Genomic DNA, 6,087 nt, shown 5'->3' on the forward strand with positions numbered 1-6,087 from the left:
AATGTGAGAGAGCTTCGGCTAGTCAAGGTGATGTTGCAGATATCGGCAATGGCGGCCCAGCCGAGCCGTTAAAGGCCGAACGGCGTGCTGCCGTGAGAGTGATTTGTGTGTCGGAGCGAGTTCACGAGGGACGACACGACGATACTGAAAGCTGAATCTGCTGGGAAGATGCTGTAATTGTTGGTTCTGGGATGAAGCCACTGATCATTTGTGACTTTCCATGTGAACTCTGGACACAACACACACACACGCACACACACACATATAAAATGTAGATGCAAGTTTCGAGTTGCCATAGCAACCTCAGGCAAGCACACAGTTTTCAAGAGACGGTTTCTCGTACCATTTGCCAATTTGGTTAATTATGTCTTTGTGCCGGTGAATAGGCCTCGACTCTACTCACCCCCCACCCCCCACCCCCACGCCTGTCCCGGCTCAGGCCTGAGCATAGACAGCTGACACACACACACACATACATGCACATACACACACTTTGTTTGGGGGGGGGGGGGCTGGGTCCAGGATGACTACAAGCGGGCGGATGGAGGTAGGAACATTGAACAGCAGCTCTAATGAGCCAGTGGCTGTCAGGAATGGTTAGGCTGCTGCGCATGGAGAGGCGGGGCTAATGGAGGGGCGGGGGCCTTCAAACACACACGCACACACAGACACACACATACACACACACTTACAGAGTGATAACGAATGATTTGGTCAACCACTAGAACTCTCGCATGCTTGTCGGCTCGGCCTCTCACAGTTCCTCGTGTGTTTGTTCTCCTCCTCGTTCTTGTCGATCTTCACTTCGCCGCCGACACTGAAGCTTCCGTGCTGTCAGAATAATCATTCCGTTTAACCACAAACACCCAGGAACAAGACAGTAAATTCATCTGCTCTTACTCAACATGGTCGACATGAGTCACAACCCTGCGTCAGACACCGCTGCTGCGCCGCTCACATATTAGCATGCATGCATGTAATTGATGCAGTCAGTGTGTTTGGCGTGTGTTGAGAACGTGCATGTTTTAGTTCCAGTCAGCGAGTCCTGCTGTCCACTACATATGTTTGCTATGTTCCTCTGCCTCCATTACATGAATGTGCAAACCAGCTCTCATACAATGACAACCATCTGTCAATACACGCGCACACACACTCCTCCTACAAATACTGGCAACAAAGTCAGCAGAAAAATCAATGGCGTTCTGACAGAGACAAAAGGGCCTGGGAGGAGGAGCAGCTGAACTTTTCCGTTTGTTTCCACACTTTCCTCTGCAGCAGATGTCACGGTAAAAGCTGACGAGCCTGGTCGCTGCGGCGGCGGCGGCGTCTGAGGTTGAAGCCTCGTGAGACCACACCTGAGACTCCTCCGTCTAATTCATTCAGCGACTCCTTCCTGTTGTCGGGCTTTGATTCTGGAGTCTTGACGGTTGAAAGTGAGCAGGTAGTGACTTCTGCTGAGTGTTCTGCAGCGAGTGAGTGCGCGAGCGATGGTGAGGAGCACATTCCCCACAGCAGCCCACACTGAAATAAAGGCACAGATGTTATCAATTACTGAGGGCCTTGCAGTCATCAGCGTATCTGTGCGCTGGCCGGCTCTTCCCTCTGTTTAATTACAGTTCTGTCTCATTAACAATATTCTGCTGCTTGTATCTCCATCTGCTGTTCATTGTCATTTCATGAATGTGCCCTTCAGCCTGATCCTCTGCTTCTTCCTGTCTCAACTTGTTCCAGTCATGTGTGCAACATCATTCAATGATGAATGTGTCAAGGTTTATTCCGTCTACTTTCTGCTACTCCTCGTGTGTAGCTTGACAGCAGAGGAGCCTGTAGATTCCGTACAACGACTGCCCTTTTGCCGGAAACTCAAGCTGAAGTGCCTCTGAGCACCAGAATAAATCCAGCTTCAGGTGGTCCTGCTGTACTTTCATTTTGACCTTTGACCTTTGCTGTAAAAAGCTGAATCAAAGGAGACTTTTCCTTGAGAAGCCAGGCCTGGGTTGTGCTGGTGGTGTGTGGGAGGATGAGGAGCAGAAGGAGCATCAGAGACACCAAGTGACATAACAGCAATGAGATGTGATGATAATAATGAACTGATGATGACGCCACCTGATAATGACACCCCTGGGAGACGGCGGCGGCGCAGCCCCGCATCAGTGCGGTGTTCACGTCCTCTCTGGAGGTTCCAACGTGATGCACTTCTTGCCTGACACACCGAATAACAGACAGAGAGGAAGAGGAGACCGAGTGACAGTGGTGGAGAGGAAGATGGAGGGATGGAAGAGGATGATGTCAGAGGAGCATGCTGTCAGCGAGACTCTGTTAATGATGTACAGATGGCCGGTGAGGCTGCCCTCCCCACACCAGTAATCTAATGAGGAGACGTGGATTACCGTTAACTCAGATTAATTTTTAACATGGTGGAGGACCCCATGATGACAACCATGATTATTATCATTACCATAATCATTATCAGTTTGTCTGCCACCCTGTGTGTTGTTGCGTGTGTTGCGTGTGTGTGTGTGCGCGAGTGCGCGTCGTCACGTGGCTTTAAGAATACTGTACACTAGCTTTGCGAGAGGTTTTTATGAACCTTGTTCATTTGCATGGAGTCTAGACATGACATCACGTCATCATCCTTTTGTTTTTCATAAACAATATGTATTGACCCTCAGTCAGGCCGGGGTGTAAGACCACCAGAAAACACAACAAGACATAAAAGGCCTTTTGTCGTGGGATGAGCGTGCGAGGAGGGGAATCAGAAATCTCGATTCCCATCTCCTCGCCTCCGAAACGTGAGGCGCTGTAACGTGAAACGTGGAGTTTCCTGAAGTTAAGGATGCGCAAATGATGGGAGGAGAAGACTGAAACACTGCAGGGATGAAGGTTTGGTTGGTGAAAGTTCAAGTTGGAAAAATGGTCGTGTTCATTGAGTTTTGTCGCATTTCTACGATAAATGAACACAAGCAATCTGTCTTTCATGTAGTTTATCTCCAAATGATGCAAAATCGTTATGTGATTCATTCTCCTTTAGCCGGTACCTGTTGGCAGATCAGACAGCATCAGCACAGCAAACAACAAGCAAAAATAAAAATGAGGGGGTTGGGAAAAGTTGCGTGTGTGTGTGTGTGTGTGTGTGTGTGTGTGTGTGTGTGTGTGTGTGTGTGTGTGTGTGTGTGTGTGCGTGTGCGTGCACACGGGCGTGCACTGGGGGTTAGTCAGAGTCAGACAGTGTCTAATCCTCACATCCATTGCTCTCTTAAAACGACAACAACACAGGATGAGACAAGATAAAACAGTCTCGGCCATTGTTGCAGCAGACAATGAATAAAAGTGTTGCTCATTGTTTGATATCAGCTCCACACTGAGCATGCTCCCCATTTAAAAACTCACTAATGCGCCGCTAATGTGTGGCATTAATTAGGAGGAAAAGAATAAAAAGCCATCGTGGTGTTTGAGGGTTTGGGGATGTTGAATGGCTCTATTGATATAAGGCAGACAGATGTTAGCCCATAATTCATCGTCACATTCAAAATAAGGATCATTTTTACGAAACTTTCTCAATGAAAGTTTGTTTGAAATGTTTACTGCTCAGTGTTTTTTTGGGGGGGGGTGTTTTTTGTCACTGAATATTTCACCCCACCTTCATCTCCAGGCATAGGCACTGTATCACATTTAAGCGTTGTTAAACATTGTTAGTGTCATTGTTACATACACATACACACACACACGCACACACACACTGATTCAGGGTCTTTGATGCAGGGATGTGAAGGCGCTGGGTGGCGAGGCAGAGCTGTCACTTCGCTCGTCTCTCATGTCCATGTTGAAGCAAGAGCGTGTGTGTGTGTGTGTGTGTGTGTGTGTGTGTGTGTGTGTGTGTGTGTTAGAGAGAGAGAGAGAGCGAGAGAGAGGAGCAGGGGGGGTTTCTCTTAATAGGCAGGTCCCTAAAAGCATGCCGATTACCCCAATTAAACAGAGTTCTCATCACCATCTCTGGGTCCCCGGGCCCCGAGAGCCTGCTCGCCTGTCTGAAATAGTTGACAATAGGCCCGGCTGACACACCCAGTCAACTATACACACACACACACACACACACACACACACGTGCACACACGCACACACACATGCACACCTCAAAAAATGTCTTGCACTCGTGTTTCTCAAACTACAGCCTCGTTATCTGATAACAGCTTTTTAATATTTGGATTCTGAGGAAGCTGAACCTGCACCGGAGCCATGACAGTTTATTTGATCTGTATTGTTAAGGGTTAAACTTCAGCGGCATAAAATTAAAAGAACAAAACATTACACAAGCCTACCAAAAGGAGTGGACCGAGGACAGAGAGAAACAGGGTGAAAAAAAGGAATATTTTTCTTCTGCCACAGAGAATATTCTTGGAGGTCTGACCTCCCCTGAGAGTCCCCGATCATCAACGTAGACCAGATAGACACGGGGACAGTCTGGACTTGTTTTGGTTGTTATTTTGCTGTGATTCCAGCAAGAGCATCAAAAACAGCTCAGACTAATTTCAGGGTGAAACTTTCTGCATTCAAACTGATTTTCAACTGTGATGCAGTGTCCCACTCATCAATTCAGTATCAAACGCAACAAAAATTTGAGGACAACAAAGTTTTAGCCCCAAGTTTGACATCTTGCTGCAGAGACAGAGGACTGAACCATGCTGCATCCCAGCGAATCAGACAGAAATCTCAACCAAAACTCACCGCGTTTATCCGACACCTCTGTCTGCATCACTTGTAGATATTTTTACTGCCTGTCTCTTCACAAAGACATATTGTATCTCTCTCTCGCTCCCTCACACACACACACACACACACACACACACACACACACACACACACACACACACACACGCAGCAGTGGTGACATCTCTGCCTGCTGTTGTCCCATGCTGTCGTCTGGCTGTCACAACCCCAGTGTCGGCCTGCTGCTTTGGGAGAAACGCCTGCGTCGGGCAGATTCTATTTAGACAGATTAAAAACTCCATGTCCAGCTGTCTTCATCAGCCTGTGATCGTCGCAGCAGATACGTCTCTGCTCCGCTCTATCTCTGCATCTCCATCCCACATCCTTCTCTTTTTATCTGGATGCAACACCCTCTCTGACTCTGTCTCCTCTCAGCTTATTCTCCCCCTCGCCTTTCTTTTCACTTCCCAGTAAGACTGTAGTGCTGTGCTTCCAGCGCAGGAGCTGCTGTCACAGGGGTTTTAGCAGCTGAATTACTGTAGATTAAGCAGAGCACAACAAATGCTGGTGGGGATGAGTTGGCTTTTCTCGGCAGCGTGGCACTGTAAGCCTTCTTCTTCTCACAGATGCACACGTGGTGTGGCTTTCAAGGTATCGGGTGAGATAGAAGGGCTAAACTGTTCCTCTTTTGTCTTGCGGATGACACATCAAGACTTACACGAAAGATAACACAAGATTACTTTCGCGGTGAAGCAGCGGGAAAACAGGATGAACAGGGCCACGCGGTGCACAGGCTGATTTCAATGTAGCCACACAATGTACGCACAGCTTTACACCTAAATTGAGACAGAAGCAGCTCTTAAGAGGAACTATAGATTTGTTATTTTAAACTCTGCGTGGAAGCTTGACAGGAATCTCCAGCTCAGTTTGTGTGTCTCGTTGTGTACATGTGTATTCACATGTGTCTGCTTGTAATAGCTCGAAGCACTCGAGCGTGCATGACTTCATATCCCTACATGTCATGTGCATTTTGAATGTGATTGTTTGAGTGTGTGTGTGTGTGTGTGTGTGTGGCCCGAGGCTGAATCCCTGATGATGTCAAACAGTGTAGTAATGGTCCTATCTCTTCCTCTGTCCTTTAGTCCTTGAGTCCTGCCCCCCTCCCCCCACAGCATCAACATGTGAATCTAAAATAAACTAATAAAGTAAAACTGTACATGTTTTTTTCTTCCTGCTCTCTCTCTCTCTCTCTCTCACACACACACTCACACACACACTCACACGTATCACATTGATTCTGCTGGTCAAAGTTTACTTTGTCCGATTGGTTTTAGATCTCTGTGTTGATTGTGAATATAAATCATGAATGCAAAAATGAAA

The sequence above is a fragment of the Aulostomus chinensis genome, chromosome 6 (assembly GCF_037954235.1).
Source record: "Aulostomus chinensis isolate RoL2024-O1b breed Wild chromosome 6, RoL_Achi_v1.0, whole genome shotgun sequence".
Lineage (NCBI taxonomy): Eukaryota > Metazoa > Chordata > Actinopteri > Syngnathiformes > Aulostomidae > Aulostomus > Aulostomus chinensis.